Here is a 21,713-nt window from a genome sequence, read left to right on the forward strand (position 1 = left end):
GGCAGTAAATGGAATCAGACAGTGGGTAATTTCCAGACTCAACTCAGACCTTGAGCTTCCATTTTCTGTGACCTCACCACCAGCTACCGACATGGCGCGTGTGGTACACTGCGTGGGGCTCCGTCCAATCAAATTTCTCCAAAAAATCCCCTCTTCAGCACCCTTAAACACCCAGTTTGGTGCATTCTCAATCTTTCACCGAAACTTAATTGAGCAGACAAAGAACAAATGTTCACATTTGGCTGATAAGATACAAAACTATTCCTTTTTATGAAACTGCATTGACCCTAAATTGTACAAATTACATTGTAATTTATGTAAATAAATATATGGGATCAGAAAAACAGTAGCACAAGAATATCCTTGCTTCGAATTTTTTTTTTTTTTTTTTTTACATTACACAATTTCATTAATCTTTTAAATAACATTTTAAAACATTATGTATTAGAATATATTTCAGCTAATACTTTTTCCCATCTTCCATATGGGATATTTTTGAAGTTACTGTTTAAAAATTAATTATTATATTTTTTACTATTTAATAATCATTTTTAAAAATATATATATTTTTAAACACTAAATAATACTGAGCATGTACAATTGATTATAGCCAGAAATGTTTAGTTAACAAATGTTTTAATATTACTTAAATACAGTCTAATAATATTGTCTAATATCATTTTAAATAATTTTGCACCATAATAATATATAATATAATTTTCGTTCAGTTTTAATGTTTGCCATTCTTTTTCTTAGAGTATGTCATCATATTCTACATTTGTGCTGTCATATATTCTTAGAAAAATATGATTCTTTTTTTTGTGCTATTTAGTATGCTTTTGGTATTTATTTCATTTATATGATATTATATTGATGCATTTATATATCATACTTCTATGTAATTTTCATATATAGTGAAAATTCTATATATAAATAATTTCAACACAAATTATTTTAAGTGTTTTATTTGTTGTCTTTTCTGTCTCTGAACAGAAACAGCCTAAAATCCTAATGAAAACAATGAATTTAAGAACGCATTGTATTCATTAGTATTTAAGAAGTCTAATACTAATTCAGTGATGTTTGACAAAATTCAGTACTCAAAAAATTTTATCATAATACGTTCACAGTGAAAGCCCAATAATCCCACAATAATTGCAACACGTCCAAGTGCCGAGAGACACAGATAAGTTCAAAGACTCACAGCTTTAATGTCAGCATACGCAATATAAATGTTTCTGGTAGATACATTAAGCACCAGAAAAAAAAGATTTGTTTTTCTTATTTTTTATTTCCATTTAATCTTTTCCATCAGCTTATTTAAAAATTCAGTTATACTAAATGCAATATATGAGAACATAATTATACTCACCTTATGAGACATCAGTATGTCATTTAATATATATATATATATTTTTTTTTAAAGAAACTCTTCCATTTGTCATCCATGCATGTTTTAAGATGGAATGGAAACAAAAGCAGTGCATTTGCCAATTTTTTGTTTAAACAGTCTAAAAAGTCCCTCTGTGGTTGGTGGTCATCCCAGTTGAAATTGAAAAAGCAAACAGTTGTACAGCAGCATGCAAAATCCATGGGTAACACAAAGCTGAAATCACTTCAGGATCAATAACAGAATTTAAAAAACGACATTGATAAGAAGTATCACAACATACTTATCCAAACGTCCCAGATAATCAAAACAGAGAAGCGTAGAAGAGGAAGAGAAAGCAGAAAGAGCAGAAAGAGGAAAAGAGAAAGAGAGAGAGAAATGGAGAAAGAGGGAAAGAGAGAGAGAGGGAGGGTTCGAGAGCGGCTAAGTACGAGAGAGTTGGCCCACAACGCGAGCTTGATTAGAAAAAATGCTTACTAAGCTATCCGTTTCACACATGCACAGACAGAGGGTTCGATATTCAGCCGATCGATGAGGGAAAAGGCACAAAGGCAAAATCGGACGGAGCTCCTTTTCAAATTCACATCTCCGATGTCCCCCCCCTGCAGTCTGCGCTGGTGCGACGCACGGGGAGCAAGGGTTACCTCAAGGCTGATCCGTGGACCACGCAAACAAGTCTAGACCAGTGACCTGCTCAATCGTTCCCTTTGAGGGCCAGGCAAGTTCGGTCAGGAAGAAGAAAGCGAGGCGTGCCCTCTTTTCATTGAGGGAGCAAGGAGGTAAGGAGGGCAAAGAGAGTAGGCATCTGCTTCCATGGTTACTAGCCAAGTATGAGGATCCTGCTATTCAAAAGGCTCCGTTCTCATGCTCTCAGCCAGCCAATGTCACACGTTCTGAGGGAAGGCAGCACAGGAGGAGACCCGCGGCTTCTTTAAACGCTCTAATGATACGTGCACGGGCTGCTCACGAGAGAAAGGAGAAATGATGGAGGATAGAAGGGCGACTCTGAGTCACATGACTGCGTAACATAGCTGTGTTATTATTTATACAGTTTTTTTTTTTTTTAGGTGTTATTTAGGCTGTTGCTTTGACGGGTCCGATTTCATTCCAAAAAGAGCCAAACTAAAATCTTTAAGATGAGCGTGAAGGTCAAATGTTGTTGGATATGTTGCAGATGTTGTGTTATTGTGTTCCGTTGGATACTTAATCGCATTCTTGACAATTTTGGTTAGATTCTCGTTGGCTCTTTTCTCTTGTTGGATCTATTGTGTGCTATTTTAATTAGTCAGAAAAATAATATTAGATGGTGAATCGCTTTAAATAAGCACAGAGACTATAAAAAACATGCTTACCTCTTAAATTCACTTTTCTTCGTCTTGTCAGAACGCCACGGGTTTCTTTCTATTGAGAGACGGACAAAAAGAAAGAAAGGTCATTAGGTATTCCAACGTTTTAGTAATGCACTTTATTATTTTGCATCAAAATATTTGTATTTCTGGCGATATGGTGAAATCTGTTTTGGAATGCTGGAATTGTCCCAGCAGCTGACACTTGCTCCACCAGACGCACTCTAAAAAATAGACAGATGGCTGGGACAGAGGAAAGGGGCAGAGCAAAGGGAGATTTACTGAGGGATCGTGGGAAAGTCTTGAGCTCAGTTCACCTGCTTAGAGGGAGGCAAGAGCGAGAATATATTTTCTAACCAGTGACCCATGATTAAAGGGGAGGCTAAAACTGTCCTATAATTCCAAGCACTCAACTTATTTTATGATAAACAGTTTAACTGTTAATAACAGACTATTTTTTTAATTTCACACAGATTTAATTAAAACATTTTTGACACTAAAAATAGCTACAAAATGATGAAGGAAAAATCATTTTACGCTACCAGTGTAAGATGCATTTTGACTCTATATTTTTGATTTGGTTATGAGGTTGCATTGATGGTTTATTCATTTGTGGCTCTGGCAAGTAGAGCGTTTATTAAATATGATAAATTTCATCTAGATAGGCAGCTTGTATCTATTTTTTTGCGGTCTGTTTTTCTGTAATAAACCCTTTGACTAAAACATAAGCTGCAGCCAAAGAAGAGCCACATTTAAAAGACACTGTTTTCATTTGTATGAAAAATGCCAGGCTATTTAATGTAATTTCGGTGCACTTGGGATCAAACAAACGAGTTCCCTAACGTTAAACAGGAAAAGGGGGGATCAATCGCTCCAGGCACTTGCCCTACTAGTGTAGAGAAAGTGAGAAGACTTTGGGGGAAGTTAGGAAGTGCTACTGGTGTCTTATCCTCTTTATGTCTATTGTTCTTAACAAAGGCCAGTCACAATAACCCCTGGGGTGGATGGCACTCCACTGAATAGCCACTTTGGTGGGATTTAACGGGTTAACCCTACACAAAAGGGGTTGAGGCCATGTAACACAGCAGGGGTAGAACGTCGGAAACACCAGGAATCTACATGCTCCACTTCCCTAACAGTTGGCCTTAATTTAACTCTGGCTTTTGCATATTTTCCATACATTTTGAGTTATTTTTTCCCCCTGCATTATCTGCAAGTTTGCTTCTGTGAGCGATGCAGAAATACCCCCGATTTGTTTAGTTATACAAAAAAAGCCCCGGTGCTGAGCATTCACTGCCCTCGAGTAGTGTACTTGACCTGGAAAATGATTTAGACAAGGTTTGCTTTTCTGCTACACTCTGATTAGGTTTTGGCAAATATTTATTATTGTAGTCTTGCTCTTTGTTCTACTGGCTCTGATTTTGATTGCAAGTTTCTTTGGTTTGCTTTCCATAAAACTGGATCATAACCATTTATTCCCTGATTCCCTGGAGTGATTTCAGTTTTGGAGTCTGCTCCGGGGGGAATAGAGGGAGAGAATAAAGCTTATGCCTGACCTGAGACTGATTTCATTTCAGAGGTTTTGTTGCTTTAGAAATTGGTTTGTTAGAAACTAATTTAATCACACTTCTGAGCACCATTAAAAAATGATGAAAATTATGAACCATGCATATGAAACTATAATGCAAATGTGCATTGTAACTAATCAGTATCATTTATTATGTAAGCAAATGCAATTTCATTTTAATTTCATGTATGTATCAAACTCCACACTTAAGTTTAGCTAATGCCTGAGAAGCAACGCAGAAGATAAATATTTAGATCCATGTTTCCCATATATTTCATGATCTCAGTGCACTGTAATTTCAGAATCTTGTTTGTTTGTAACAAGCATTGATCACATTATATCATATGAAGAAAATGTACTCCCTTCTCAACGTGTTACCGTAATTATGAATATTATAGTAGCACTGAGTGGTATCACACAATCGAATTGTGCAGCAGTGAAATCTGAGTCTGTTTCATGCGGCTCCTTGTTTTGATTTCGCCCCTGAGGAATCGTTCCCCTCATTTGACCCCAGCTTTCATTATGATGCATTTCTACTCTGTTTCCATTAGCCGTATTGTTGAGGGATCCCACTTTGCATTGCCTTTGCCTGCCACAGAGACTGTAGTGTGCACAGATTCTTACATGCTAAGCAATGCATTTAATTTTTTATTTCTACATTTGTGAATGACAAAATAATATTTCTAGAAAATAATAGCATGGTATAATTTTTTTTCTCTTTCACAAATCTAGAAAAAAAAAATCTGCAACTCAAATGAACACAAAAGAAAATTCAATTTTCTGTATATATATATATATATATATATATATTTTTATAATCAGTAATTTAGCACACTTTTATCTAAATGAGGAACATCTCAAATCATTTATCATAAATGCAAACAATATTTGCAGAACATAATGCAAAGCGTATACTAGAGCAGAAGTGAATGCAAAAGTAGTGAAAGAGAGAACAAGACTTTTTTTTTTTTTTTTAATTATCAGTTTTTATAGGAAGTATAGGAAATTATCTTTTTTATTTATTTATTTTTTTTTATGATTGTGATTTAGTTAACCAATAGATTTTGTCTTTGCAAACTGAAGTGTAAAAATACAACAATATGTTTTAAATGTTAGCATACTATATTATGGTAATAATTTAGTTGAAAAATAACAGTAAAATAGAAAAAAGGAGCAAATCAACAAAACATTTTAAAAAGGATAGTTATATATCAACAGAATTTATAGTGAACAGTTATTCAATATTGAGTGAAAAGCATTAGATTGGTCACTATTTTAAAATTTTCTGAAGTGGGTTTAATTCTGTTTGATTTCCAAAACATTGTCATAAAAGCAGCTGTTGTCGATCTAGCCAATGCATGGCTGGTCAGATCCTATTTTTCATTTATTTTTAAAAACCCATTCTCATGACCTTCTGAATGGCATTTAAGTTCTACGCTTTACTAATGCCACAAGATGCTGTGGTAAATGCTTTCAGAGATCTGAGAATTAAGGTGCATACTTCAGTGTCTGTGTTTGTGGTCCAGGCAGAGTCCAAAATATGAGCCCGAGTTTCCTGAATGCATTTACAGTTTCCATTGATGTCCTGAACTCAATGAGTTTTCTGTGGTTTTGAAAATGGGGTTCACCATTTTATTTCTGTCCTCATTTTAGCTCGCCAGTGCTGTTACGATGGTGCCACCAGCACGTTTGGTAATGTGGTCATTATTCTTTATTGCAGTCTCGCACTAAGGTGCTCTTTAGTGAGAGCAGCCTGCGGCAATAACAGCAGTGCTGTTCAGAATCTGAATGAATGGATATTTTCATCTGCTGTGATCTTGAATGGATCTAGAGGCCGAGGGATAATGGTGTTCATGAGTCATTCGACTTTTTAGAAACTTACTAAGCATGCAGGTTCCATTGCGTTAAAAAAATGAAGGTTCTTAAGTGGTTCTGCAGGACCTTAGGTTCAAAAAACTCTACTTATCAAGAACTGTTTTTCAAATCTTTACTTGGTGATATGGTTCTCTGGAGGTGTTTCATGCAAATCACATGTCTGCTGTCTTTAATGAATTTCCAAAATTGTAAATACTGTATGTATATTCAGCCTGTCATGTTAATCATATAGCATTTAGTTTGGCCTATGTGGTTTAGTCTAATATTACATGTTTTGTTGCTTCAGTGAAACCTTTGTAAAAGCTACTAGTTTTTTGATAAACAAGTGTTGTGTTGCCGTAGCATACGATTCTAAATAAACATATATTTGTGAATGGAACAACATTAATTTGAACCTTTTGATTCAATTTTGAGCTTTTAATGTTAGATTACAAATATTCTTGTTTGATCAGCTTTGGTTTAGTTTGTTTTGGCTGGTCTGTTTGATATTGTTTGATACTGTCATCGGTACTGGATCATGTGACGTTCTACAGCTCCCGGAATAAGGATTGCATAGTAACTGAATGAAACGGAGGGAATTTTCATTTTTACATGCCAGCTGTTGAAACTGAGTTGTAAGCATTAGTCTGGCTCAATCTTCTGAAATTTCCAGACTTTTGCAACTTCAATACAACTTGAAATATTTAGAAACAAAGAGTCAGTTTTCTATATTAAGTTTATATCATTTCAAGATGAAGACCAGTACTGCTCGCTCCTTGATGAACTGAAAGACCTTAAGCGAGAGAAAGAGAGAGAGAGAGAGGACCAAAATTTCAGTGCAGAATGCAGTTGGTATCATATTAGTTCATTTGCATTTCACCATCCTTATTGTACTGCGATTCGGCATCTAATGGATGACATACTGTACACACACCTATGGTAAGCAATTAACGTTGATCTGCAGACAAGGAACGTAATTAACAAAGTAAGTAATTAAACTGAAATAGCATTTGATTTTTTTGAAGGGGATTCTAATGAATGCTTTCACAAGCTTTTTGCTTGCATTGATCCTGAAATAATGCTTTATTTAGCTATATTGATGCTTATGGTTATTTTCAAGCCTAGATCATTTGAAATTCATAAAGTATTGATGTTTTTCATAATCATCTAATGTTGTGCTTGGCAGTAGTCTTTTATATGGTGAGAAATTATCAATATATATATACTTCCATCACATTGGCCTCAACACTTTTGAGATATATATATATTTATTAAAATAAAGGAAAGCTGGCCAGCTCAGGTTTGAAAACTTGTAATAATTTCTGTACCATGTTGATCAATCGATGGAAATTAAATGCATTTGTTATTTAATAAATTAACTACTCAGCCTTACTAGATAATCTAATGACTGTATGTTGTATGTCAGAATATTTATATATTTATACAAGGTTGTTATAATAGAAGAATAAATGAACATGACAAAAAAAATTACATTGAAGTCTTCAAACATGACCATGACACCTCAAACGAATTATATTATAAATACGTAAATCTCTTTGTGATGACCAGCTTGCAGGCCAAATGTAAGTTTTGCAGACATCCTACTATTTTGTAGTCATGTATCCGCAGACACTGGGGTGAGTGTGTGCTTACTGCTGCTTCATGTATCTCTCCCCGAATAGGACCCCAGTTTTCCCCTCAATCATCCGGCAACTGCCGCCAACAAGTCCCGCTAAAATACTGACCGTGTTTAGTCTGGCACTGTGCGAGGAGATTGATTGGCAGCTGGGTCAAACAAAGTCATTTTCTTGGCGCCTCTCCCAGCAAATCTCTACTTGATTCGAACTAGCGCTATCAGGTCCCTTTCCACAGGGGCTGACAAAAGACCTTTCCCTGCATGCCTCAGGCTCGAAGCCTCAGCTCATCCAATCATCCATCAAAGCAATAATTGCTTAAAATTGACACAAATGGATGGGTGAGTGAAGACAAGAAACGCAGGTGTTGGTCTGAATTTTGAAGTATTTTAACATTTTTTCAGTGTGTGTGAAACAACTTTGAAACAATTTTACTTAGAAACCGCTACTAAATTTTACAAATACAAAGAAACAGCAAGTAACACATTGAATTTACAATGAATTTTTGAAGTAGAAATACTGAAATAGTATTTTCTTATAAAATGTACTCCAATAAAATCATTACCAACAAATCAGTGTTGAGGAGGTTTTGGAAATGCAATATATACCTATCACCAACATGTATTGGTGGGAATTTGTATAATTAATAATATATATATATATATATATATATATATATATATATATATATTCTAATATACAATTGAATAGTTCTAATTCTGATTACTCTTAACAATTACAGTTCTTTTCCATTCTTTACATACTTAAATATTTGTTAAAAATAGCCAAATGATAATTTATGAGATAATTTATTATGATAAATGTAATACAATTCTTGCAAAAGGTGTTTTCAGTGATTCATTCCTTTTAATTACTTTTCACAGTAGTTACTGTAGTTTCAACTATACATTGTGATATAAACAACAGTCGGGAATTATCTTAATTGAAGTCTTATAGTTAGTTATGAGTACAGTATGTGTTCATGAAAATGAACTGATTCATAAGAGTCATTTGTTCAGGAGTCAAACTACACTGGTGTTTGGTTCACTGTAAAAAAAATAAAATAAAAAAGTTGAGCCAACTCAAAATTTTAAGGCAACCAGCTTCAGCAGATTTGAGTTTTCTCAACTTGTCGTTTTAAGTTTATACAACAAAAATTTTTGAATCTCCCACAAAAATAAGTTGAGCAAACTCAAAAATCTGCTGAAGTTGGTTGCCTTAAAATGTTAAGTTGGCTCAACTTTTTTTTTTTTTTTTTTTTTACAGTGTGCAAAGAAGCGGGCTGAGTTTGGTTCCAGTATTTTTAGGTTTCCAACCCCTATAAGCATGTCATGGAGATCTACCTCCTGTTGCTGTACATCGAGTCTGGGTTAAGATTCGACTATTTATCAAGTAAGAGAGGGATTAGCTCTTTGACATCTCCACATCTGGAAAAGTGCACCGTTTGTCAGTGGTCTTTGCGTGCCATGGGCCACAACTTCCTCCTGGACAACCACACACAGGTGCATGATGCTGTTAAAATTGCCTATGAATTATTATGGAGAAGCACTTCCCATAACAAATCTCCAATTCGTCTTAAGTTAAGAGTGATTTTTTTTTGGCCTAATGTATTTTATAATGGTTCAGTCATTAGTTGATCTTCACTTTTTGATGAAATATTTACAAGTTGGCAAAAAGAAGTACTCAATAAAACAAGTTTGATGAGACAGGTGAAGGCAAAATGCACATTGCTGGTGAAATACTAACTAGATATTGACCTCTATGGATCACAAGTAACCTCCATTAATGCAAAGGAGCTTTAATTAAATAATTGAAAGAACAGGCTTTTTTCCTGCTTTCAGTGAAAATATTTTCTCCAAACAGCTGGAGAATTAAATCACATTATGGCAAGGGTTCTCTTTGTAAACCTTTTTAGTTCAGGTCTGGAGAGTTGCAGTGAGAAGTGTGGTGGATCTGTCAGAGTTTTCTCCGTGACTTTAATAAGATTCAGACCAGTCTTATTTTCACTCAGCAAAATGCGGTGCAGTGTGTGAGTCATGAGTCCTGTCATATGTTTGAGTAATTGCTATGAACCGAGTGACTCCTCGACGCATGTAACACTGCCTTGTAGCCAAATGGCACGTGAGGGGCCCCACTCAGCTGCTGCTCGCATTTGCTTGTTTAAGACTAATGGCACCATTGAGTTCACTTCACGTGTGCACAAACAGTTAGTCTGTAGCCAAAAATATCTCCCTTTTTCAGATAAACTGCCACAGAAATCCCTATCTGTCCTTGCTTTCATTAATTTTGTTAATGCTTGGGATAAAACTAATCGATCAGTCTAGGTTTCCATTCTCACGTGTCAGATGGTACAAATCCGTTAAGGGATGGAATTTATGATACATGGAAATATTCTTCATAAATGAACTAGGATTTGTCACATTGTAGGCTAATCTTTATGTTTACAAGAAATGGAACTGGCGAGGTGAAATAAACTTTTATGCAAGTACATTTGGAGAGATTAACTCTGAAATTCTGCCATCATTCCGTGTCATTCCAAGTGTAATGTAATTATGTGTGACAAAAAAAATTGTTTGGCAAAATGTTCGTTGTTCATTTCCGTGTAACAAATGTAAATGGTGATCAGGGGCTTTCCAGCTGTAAAAATTACACAAAAGACCATGATGGGGGCCATTTTATGGTGCTTTTAGCAATTTTTTTAGTTTTCCAAGTCTTCTGAAGCCATAGCTTTGAGTGAGGAAAAGGCCACAAATTAATCATTTTCATTCATTTATAATGACTTAAAGGATTCGTTCACCCAAAAATGAAAATTGTGTCATTACTCACCCTCATGTGGTTCCAAACCCGTAAGACCTTCATTCATCTTCAGAACACAAATTAAGATATTTCTGATGATTTTTGACTGATGTCACATGGACTATTTTAACGATGACTTACTATCTTTCTGGGCCTCGAACGTGGTAGTTACACTGCCATCTATGCAGAGTCAGAAAGCTCTTGAATTTCATAAAAAATATCTATATTTTTGTTCCAAAGATGAACGAAGGTCTTATGGGTTTGGAACGACATGAGGGTGAGTAATTAATGACACAATTTTAATTTTTGAGTGAACTATCCCTTTAAATTGCCAACTGTTCATCTATTTCAGTCTTTTTACTTCAAAATTTGACATTTAATTAAATGACTTGCCATTTCTTTTCGGAGTGAATTTTTTTTTTTTTTTTTTTTTGCATTTGGCTTTTGTCCAAAACAACTTGCACTGCTTTCAAGGTATACTTGCTTCCCCTGCTCTAATGTTTGACACGAACACTTCCCACACAAAACTAAAAATAATGTTACTTTTAAAGAACATATTGTCATTTTTGTAGCTTTACAGGCCCTGCTACATTTGGGTTCCCAAGAAAAAAAAACTCATATGCTGTGGAATGGCTTTAAGATTAATAAATGATGAGAGACTTTATGTGTTTGAGTGAACTGTCCTTTTAACTGTCAAAACCGCAAAAATGCTACTCTCACCTAAGTATTATCAAAACATCCTTTCTTTTAAAGGGCAAACAGATCTTTTGTATTCTCTTATATATATATATATATATATATATATATATATATATATATATATACTTGTTGAATAGTAATGATACCTGAGTTTTTCTTTGGCGTGGGAAGCATGAAATGTTATTTTATAGCCAGTATATACTGACATGTCCACATTCTTTATTTGCAAAGCCTCATAGCTTGGTTCCTATTCACCATGCTCCATTTAAATTTACTGGTAATGTGAACCAGCTTATGGGCAAGGTTAAACTTGGAAGCTGACCACAAAATCAAAGAGCCATGTTTGACCTTACATGGCCGTTTCAGTGGAAGATGTTTTCGGTTCATCATGTTTTGCTACGGAAAACAGTAAAGAGCTCAGATGGTGGTTGTAAATTTCTCATTCCAAGCCCAGCATTGTCTACCACTGTGCGCCCATACAATGTTGGCTCTACAAAAGCTGTCAGTCAAGCGAGAGGTCAAGAGGTAATGAAACTGATACTGTACTTAGTGAGTCTTTAGACTGTCAATACAATGATGTTTGATGTTTAGGATTAGTAGCTAACTGTGGTTTAGTTAGAGTTTAGTTAGGCTTTCCTGTAGCTCAAATAGTAGAGCATGGCGCTAGCAACGCCAAGATCATGGGTTCGATTCCCAGGGAAAGCAAGAGCTGATAAAATGTAAAAACTGTAACTTGAATGCAATGTAAGTCGCTTTGGATAAAAGCGTCTGCTAAATGCATAAATGTAAATGTAAATGTAGAGTTACTAAAAGTAATGCTAAGTTGCAGCTTTGCTTTCAGCTTAGCAAGAGAGATCAACTCTTTTCCTCACAGAACTGAGTTTGACAGCCCAGGGCGTGCCGGTATTTGAATTTCTGGCATTATTTTTGAAAAAGCAAGATTACCTCAGTGACTCATGAGTGGGAAAGGCTGTTGAGGTTTTGGACTAGGCAAGAGTTCTGTGTTATCAATCACTGAACTTGTCAAAGATTTTAGTGGGGAACATGATCTGTTGAGCTACCTACTTTTTTTTTTTTAGTGAAGCCATTTCTCTGAACAAAGTTGAGCTCTTGCATCAAACAAACTCCCCAACCCCAACCATCATAACTGCTTTACATTTATAGGGATGCAGGTTGATTTTATTTTCATCGGTTTGTACAAGTAAGGGATACGCAATAGGTACAATAACAGTTATAGATGCTAGTTATTGTTTTGCTATTATTTCCTTTTGGATATGTAATATGCTGATATTGGAGTTAATTTTTAATATAAAAAATAACATGGTTAAACATAATCTTTAAAATATTTAAAATCTCTTTCTGTCATAATGTTGTGGTGCTTAGCCTTTAAAACTATAGATTTTATTGTAGTGCATTTTATTTATTTATTTATTTTACACAAAATAATATAACATTTAAGTTTAATCTATTTAGCTATTATTGGCCAAACATCAAAATAATGATGTGCTTTTCTGTATTGCAGTTTAATAAAAGTGCATCCTTCCTGCGATTTTAATAGCAAAGGTTTTTTTTTCTTTCTTCATCTAGTTTGTTATTTTTGCGCTACAGGTAATAAAACCTGTGAATTCTTGTGTTCAGGTATAGCAAACTTACTTATTCTTGTGCTTATATGTATTTTGCATTTGCGTAAAAAAAAAAAAAAAAAAACCCTGAAAGATCTTTTCTCGTAGTGGCTCATACCTGCCTACATCACAAAAGAGTAGTTTGTATATCTCTCTGCATTATGTTGCATGTTTGCAGGCCCAAATTAAAGGAAAAATTAGTTTGCAATGCAGATATTGTGGAGGTCAAACATTGATGTGCCAGATATTAACATAAATCTTTATGTCTCTAAATAGTGTAGGACAATCACCTCAGTGTTTTTCCAAGTCCATGATCAAATGAGCAGCCACTTGTCATTAACCCGTAGATCCGATCTTGTGATAAGTTTGATGGCACAAGCTCGTTTCTATGGGTCTCTGTCTCTGTGGTAGAAAGTCGTCCAACATGTAAAGCCAGCCTGCTTTTGCTTTTTCTGTACATATTGCACTCTTTTCCTTGCTTGCCAGGCATGGAAGTTGCTCAGACTTGTCTATTGTAATTTATTATTGGTTGACGTTTATGTAAACTTCTTCTAAAGGGATGACAGCAACCGAGACTGTGTGCATCCAGGTTGAGGTAGTAGGTTGTATGGTTTCGAATTTTGCCCTGGGAGTTAACTGTACAACCTTCTAGCTTTCCTTGGAGCTCACAAGCCACCAATCAGCATAAACTAAACTAAAAAAAATTGAGACTTTGTCTACTTTTATAAATATCCTAAGGCAAATGAAGTAATGTGACGTAATGCACTTTTATTTGGAATGAGTATTTGAATTACCTGAGTGGGTCTGAGAGATGGACTTCTATATATCCTTTCACTAGTATTGAATGGAATTAAAGATTCATGCATAGCCTTGCCAGTCATCGAGGATTATGTCTGTCAGATGCAAAGCTGCAGCAAATCACTTAAATCGCAGCAGAAATCGATTAAATATTCTGAAATAGAATGTTTAATCTCTTACAAATGCTTTCAAAACCAAGGCCTGTTGTTAGCTTCCTTGAAGTCTCTGTTTTTACAGTTCATTTCATGCATCTATCTTTGCACTGGAATGAGACTCATATTTCGACTACAGGGTGAACAGAATTGATTCTGTATTTGTCTACATCTCAGTCCATTCATCTTGTAAAACCACAAGAAAGCAGTTGACCTTCACTCATAATTTCAATGGCAACCCAACAAGTTTCCATGAGGGGAATTTTTCACTCATCTGTTCACCCTTTAGCCATTTCATGAGCCCAACGAATTTTTTCTCTGAAGCTTTAATATGAACTTTGCTTAGCTCTGCCGTACCTGACAGACAAGTGATAAAGCTTGCTTTTGCTTCATGTCCAGTAAATAACCATAATGTATACGTGGTGCACTGAGGTGCCATCGATTTGTCTGGAGCTGGTCTTTTCGGTGCTGTCAGAGAGTCTCATGGATCAATGCTGGCTCGCCCTTTGACCCCTAAGAGAAATCAATAGCATTGAGCGCAAGGGGCATGGGTAGCGTCGATAGAGTAGGCTGTCATTTGGTGTGACAAGACATGATAGTTATTAATGTTTGCACACTCTACACTGTTGGCCATTACAGTCAATCTCAACTGAAATCTAGATAGATTTCATGGTCTTGAAGAGCAGAGAAGAAATGCTAAAAAGTCCAGGATTGTGCACTATTTTGATTTGAATTGAGAATGACTCATTTTTAACTAGAAAAGCTAATTTGTCAAGACAAGCAATGAATATTTGCTTGTTTGAAAGTTCTGAACAATGTTTAGAAAGCTTTGATAGATTTATAGATAGATGCACTTATGAATTGGAAGAGAGCCAGTTCTTATATTCTGAATGTTGCACAATTCCGATATAGTGTTTAAAGAGTACATTAATTTAATGGTTTTGTATAACACTCGACTGCACAAGGACTAACAAGCTTTGTGAGGCTGGAAATGTATTCGCTGCATCCTTAATGTCCAAAGGTGAAAGTGGGGGTCAGCAGTGTCCAGACACTGTGGAAAAGGCTGCAATAGAGTTGATTGATTACAGGCACTAGTTTAGGGCCCGCATTGATTTCATTTGGTTTAAAAGTCCCTTGGCCCTGTAGAGTCTCCAGTGTCTGCAGTCTGGAGTCCAAGCGGACTTGGACTTGAATTATGTGTTGCTGTAGAAATGGCTGTGTTCCTTGTGGTGCAGTGGAGATTATATACTGACATTCAGAGCACTGGGCTCCTCTGAGGATGCCTGCATAGGGCAGGAGTGTTAATGAAACGGGGAATGAACTGAACCACAGGATATGCTGTTCGGCAAGTCATTATATCGTTACACACACCCTCTCTGCCATTCTCAGTGTTTGCGCTATAATGTTAGATGTACTTAATGATGAATTAGTCATTAGGCATAGACTTATTCATAACATGCTATCAGCAGTGGTGTAAATGATTGCTTAATAGTTAATTTCTCAAAGAATATGTCAGCGATTGACCCAGACCACCCGCAGAATAGTTTGTGCGAAAGGTTTATTGCTCTCCTCAGTCAATTAAGGTTTGCGTCCCCTGAGCCGGGAAGGGGTTGATGACAGAGTCGGCTGTCGGGAAGATATCGAGTTTGTGAGGTACTTCTTTGGATCTTCAGCTCCACTTTTCTGCCACCAGCCATTTGCCTTGTGCCTGAAGAGAAGCGGTCGTCTCACTCATGCGCCGCAGCCTCCTGCCACTGCGGGACAGGGTGATGGATGTCTCCCATAAGCCAATGGCAGCGAACGCCGGGGCGGGAATAACCTGCGCCTTCCAGTCCGCCCCCCGCCCCCCTCCTAAGACCAGTCTGCGTCTGATTCAGCACCCGGCTCTTCTCTTCTTCACCTCCAAATCTGATTTTTTTTCTCTTCTTCAGAGATGGATGGTGGCAGCGATGGCGTCTCGTTTGTTCGGAAATCCAGAGGTAAATTGTGAACGCTGATAATAATCTACTCATTCCCAGGAGCATCACCTCGGTCCGTTCCCCCCTTCGTCCGCCTCGGGGGAGGACACGGGGCAGAGGTGTGGGGGGCGGGAGGAGATTGGGGGAGGAGCCGGGAGAGGTGAGGGGAATAACATCACTCATGTTTTGGCTGGGGTGAGCGACTGAATTGCCACCACAGATGGGAGAGATTTCATTAAGCGTACTGAATAGTGGCGGCAGAGGTAAAAGAGGGGGTGGGGTTCGGCGTTCGGATGTTTGCCACATCTGTATGTAGTTGCCAACTAGTCGCGTCTCCAGATAACCGACTGACATCTTTGTCTTGAGGCGGTTTGGTGTAATCGCAATCGGGTTTGAGTGTCCGATGCAGCCTATTTGAAAGTATCGCAGATTTTCACTTCGATTTCTGTGTCTAAAGCTATTGTCTGATGTATATAACTGCAATGCAAGGACGCTTTGTCCTACCTGTGATGTGGACAAGGTACCTTGAGTCTCTACTGGGTGTCTGCGGGATTGCAAGTCCGTCATGACTTAGAGAAGACAACAAAGAGGAAGGACTGACCGTCTGGCTCTGAGATGGAGGTGGGGAGGGGATGTGTTTCCTCTCCACACACAAAGACTGCAGAGCAGAGGGCATTTCTCTATCGAAAGTCCAATCCGAAAAAGAGGAAACAAGTCTCACAAGTTGTCATTTAGCTCTTTGCCATTCCATTCTTCTTTTCTGCCCCATCATCCTATTGTTATTTTGCCTTCCATCTCGTGCATATTCGCGCAAACGTCTTTGTATTTTACTTGCGACGTTTTCCTGCTTGTGCCTCCAAATGTCTTTTCGCAGTGCTGTAGGACACAAAGCAGACGTGATGTAGCCAGATAAAAACTTTTAGTGGCGTAGGAGTTGCTGAGTTCAGCTCTGATGAAAGAAAAGAGATAGGCATAGCTGGTTATGACTGCCCTCCTCTTGTTCCCTGAGACCCTAACTCGTGAGTTCTTCTTTCAAAATCACGGGTCAGGAGCTTGGGAGACAGGTGGAGGGCTTTAGCACCTCTCCAAAAAAATGCTTACTCACAAAGTCAAACGAGCTTGTGCAACAGTCTGTTTGTCTACTTAGCACATACTAATCATATTGTGTTATGTATATGGGCTTTTCACACTGCGCTTAATCCAAGGTTAACGCCACTTTTAACCCTGGGTAGAGCGTTTCTCATTTCTGTTTTTGAAAGAGAGTTAGCACGGCTGTTAACCCCCGGGTTAGAACAGGGTTAACCGGGATTTTGTGATGCTAACCCTCTAGTTGTGGTGCCAAAAAATATACTATGTAAAACAATGCAGTGCTCATGTATTGAGATTTGTTTATCATCACACAACCAATCATAAATTTGCTTCACTGCTTACCTCATTAAATATTCATGAGCTTTAAACAGTCGCAGAAACTTTCACACACTGTTGAGTTTTAGCATCTGAGGGGAAAAATGTATGCTCTTGTACAACAAATAATTGTATATTCTTGTAGTTTATGTATTTTTAAATGATTTTATAACACTTTGTGGCATTTCCACATTAAGGATTAAAACAGTTTAACGTGCTGCCCTTTTCACAAGTTTTGTTTTGATTTTGCAAATAGGAATGTTAATGTTTAGTTTCCAAATATACTGTGTGAAACTAACCAAGAATAAACAAGTGAAACAAGTGAACCTGGGATTACATTAACCCAGGGTTCAGAATGACAAGAGTGAATATCCCACAGGCTATTTCTGTATTTTAAACTCTGAACTTGACATGACATAACTTGACGTAACATTTCACACACTTTAATCACCTTGAGGCACAACCGGTTTGTAAATCGGGAAATATAACACATCTGGCAGCTAAGGTGTCTGATTAGGTGGTTTTCCATCTAACAAGTTCTCAGATGAGAGCTTCAATTTATTGCAATCCTATAGTAAAAGTCTAATTAAATGCAGCCAAATGTACATGTTCTTTATGTAGTTTCGGTAAACCGAGATGTATCTTGTGGCTCTTTCACAAGCACAGCTAATGCATTAAAAGGCGTATCAAAAGGAGAATTTACAGGGAATTTAATATGTAGGTAATGCATTTCGTTTGCTTCCTGCTGGGCATATGGTTACTATTACAGTATATTGGCAGAGACAGAGATTGTCGAGAGTGTAGGGAGGGCAAATTCTGGTTTCAATAATTTTTCGAAGAAGTTCTCTGGCAGATTAATTAAAAGCAGATTGGCTCCTTTATTATGGAATTATCACGGAGGCAAGACGTACAATGGAAATAAAAGGTGGAAAAGGTCAGTATATTCCATTACTGCCCATGTGCTGTCTGTGAACAATGAAGGAGGATTAGGAATGTATTTTTTTTATCTAAGGAGCAGGCGGGATTTATTACCGTCACTCAAATATTTTACTCGTCGATAGAGTTTCCAATCAGACTCCAGGTCTGAGGATAATTACTTTGCTTCAAGATGTCATTGCTTGGGTTTATGACAGCTGTAAGCGAGTCTTCAAACCATTTATAGATTAATAGCATAATTCTGCAGAATGCCTGCCTGCTTCATATTGAATTCATATTAATAATTCTTTATTCCAGTACCTGCTTTTCCATTTGCATTAGCCTACATTTATTGTGGAGGTGTAATTATAAAGCCACTGGCTAAGTAAGATTTTGCTATTAATAAGCAAGAAAAAGAAATATATATACAGTAAGTATTATTTTTGATTAAATCACTCAGATTAACTCTTGCTCCATTTTTGTCAGTTCTAGAGAGTCAGACTCATTCTGATTCTCTAGAATGAGTTGGAGAAGAAAAGAGGAGTGTCTAAAAATGCAACCTCAACAAAATTGATTGTCCTCTGACGCTAACCATCCAATTACGCACTGTATGGCTTTTATATATTTATTAAACTTCACTCCAAGCCGTGGCAGTTTTCCAGCTAATAGGTGCTTGCTCCACAGAGCCCCCAGCAACAGTAGCGAGATAGTCATCCATCATGAATACAAAACAGTCAGGCATGGCACAGTAAGCCCGAAGTCACTCAGCCGAATGCGCATGCTCACTTAAAACCAGCCACTGTGCGTCAGTCAAATAAAACACTGGAAAGAGGACTTAACTTTGGAGTTGCATACCTTTGGGCTACTATTCAAAAGGTTTCAAAGTGGAAAACATCTAACTTGATGGTTTACAGCTTGCTGGATATTGGTAATAAGATGGTGAGTGATTTATGAAACTGTAGAGTAGGCGCTTTTCTATGTACTGTGAAAATTACAAATCAAATTGGGGAAGAAATTGGCAGTAAATCATGAGGCTGGTTGGACCATTTCTTGGGAAATCACAATCTGATTTATTTGGAATTACAAATTGAATAAAAGATCTTGATTGTGGACTTTTACAGTGATTTACCACCAAGAGCAGTAACAGTATGAGTCATGAATTGCGGGTAATTTCTATAGTGCAGAGCTGGCACAATTTCTGCCCAATTCAAGTGATGCATTAAATATGTACTCCCATGGAGGTCAAGGAAGGCCTCAAAGTGACTGAATTTCTTGACAGATATTGCAAGAAAGATGCTTGAGGTCGAAGCTATTGTCTCCATTTACTAAATGAGAGTCAAATAAGGACACAAAAGTTGCTTTGGTCGCAGCTCTTTTCTATCTGTCTTTTCCCCTTTCTCTTCTATTCTATCACACACGTATTTGCAAGCACACACTTGGGGGGTGATCAGAGTTGGCTGATGTCTGGGTTTTTCAGACACTGCGGCAGGCGCCCAGACAGTCACCTGAAAACTCACTCCATCTTTGAGAGCGCTGCCGCCATTGCTTTCAATAAGCTGCATATAGATGACAACATTTTCATTTCATTTTCACATTTCAATTTCTTGCTCAACTGTAATAATCTCTTCAAAATGTGCTGTTGCAAGGCAAATCAATATTTTATGATCTTTTTTTCCTAATTTTAACCATGCGCCGTCAGACAGCTATTAGCGCCTGTGAGATTCACTTTAGTGTCGTCATTTGGATCCAGTCTGTAACTGATGCAAATGATATTCTGGCTCCAAATCTCCCATTGTTCCTCTTCAACTCTGTTCCGTCTACTTGGCGCCCTCTACTGCATTGCTTTATAGGTGTTGCCATGACAACCCAATCCCTGTGCACCCATATTTCAGCTCGCAAGCGACAACGTGGTGCACCGTGGCATTATTTGTATCGGCACCACCAAGGTCACTTTCTCTCAGCAGTCTGTCTTCCAAAGGCGGCAACTCTCATGTCCGTGAGCTACTGAGCAGACACGATGTGCACGGACACTATTTGATTTGAATACACGATAACCTATGATTAAGTTTGTCTGCACTTTCTTAGCCACCAGGTCACATTTTGCTGACGTTTTCTTGAAACTGGCTAAATAATCCTTCAATGCAGGAAAACCTCACTGCGTGTCTCATATACTGAGCTTTAACTTCATTATAATTGTAGGGGTATTTTCATGGAATTCTTACCGTAATTTTTCTCTGTTAGTGAAAAACTGTGCATACTGTGCCTCATATGGAAATGTAGCCGTTATTTATGGCCGATATGTAGGTTTACCGCAGATGAGTCGAGCGCCAATCTCTAAAACCCTCTAATAAGATGGTAAATGAGTGGTTTCGGCTCGAATTGAAATACCACAGGGCCATTTGAAATGATGTATATGTGCAATTGTTGCTGAAAATGTGCCGTGTGTTTCATTTGCAGGCAGTCGGCGGTGTTTATGCGAAGCTCCTCAGACTTAGCACATCTCCGTGCAGATGAGCTGAGAGGTCAATGAGTTCCCGGGCTGCCACAGCGACTGCCAAGTACAACCAGACACACTCTCTATTAGATGCATTATAAAACTGTTGAAACTCTCTGTCTCTTTCTCTCGCTCTGCTTCTCTCTCACACAGAATACAAAAGAAATGCACTCTTTTATTTCTTTCAAAATGCTTTTGACCAGACTTTCTTCAATAAAGGAATAAAAGTTAAATAACTTTGTTCTCCTGCTTGTTTTTTCAAAGAAACATACTGAGACTTTTCTACACAGGACATACCTTACAAAAATTAACTATGGTTTTAATGCAAATAAAACCAAAAAACCCTGGTTACTATAGTTAAACCATGGTAACCACAAATGAACCATGGTTTTGCTACAGTAACCATAGTTTAACCGGTATTTGTAGTAAAACTGTGATTGTACAAATGTTAATCAAAAGGCAAAAAAAACATGGTTACTATAAAACCATAGTTAATTTATGTAAGCGATACTACAGATGATTTTAACAGTTCAAAGTTGTACTTGCTGTTTTAGGAGGAGGATATGATGGCATTGGAGTATAAAATATGCTATATATTTTGCTCAGACCAGTTAATCTGCTGACATTTGGCCATTTTAAGCATTTAACTGTATTGCCCTGTACCTGATTGGCTGACAGAAGTGGTCATTTTACAATTAATACATTTTTTCCTGTGAATTTTGTAAATACTGTGTAAAATATTAGATATATTATTATATTGGCATGCATTATATTTAGATATCAGCATCAGCCTGTCCTGACTGGCCTAATTACAGAAGTGGTCATTTTACAATGGGTAATGCACTTTTTTAAATGTTAAAAGAGTCCCCCCGCCCCTGTATTAATTTTGTAAATATTGTGTAAAATATACAAGAATATTTTATTGATAAATATTTTAATACATATACAATAAAGCATTGTAAAAAATATAAACAAATTAAATATAAATGATTAAAAACATATAAAAATAAATATATTTTTCATTATTTTATTTGTTATTAAAAAAAACACATATCCTTTGACCACTAGAATACACATCATTCCG

The 21,713-nt window shown here is 37.0% G+C and overlaps 1 protein-coding gene across 1 annotated transcript in view; it reads left to right on the top strand.

Annotated features, from left to right (window-relative positions):
• Positions 1-20,867, top strand: part of zgc:153372 (uncharacterized protein LOC767695 homolog) — a 42,647-nt gene extending 21,780 nt beyond the window's left edge. Inside the window, exon 11 of the mRNA XM_058799393.1 lies at positions 20,593-20,867. The gene's annotated coding sequence lies outside the window, so the exon portion shown is untranslated. The remainder of the gene's footprint in view (positions 1-20,592) is intronic.
• Positions 20,868-21,713: the final 846 nt, after the last annotated feature.

Source organism: Onychostoma macrolepis, chromosome 15 (genome assembly GCF_012432095.1).
Source record: "Onychostoma macrolepis isolate SWU-2019 chromosome 15, ASM1243209v1, whole genome shotgun sequence".
NCBI lineage: Eukaryota > Metazoa > Chordata > Actinopteri > Cypriniformes > Cyprinidae > Onychostoma > Onychostoma macrolepis.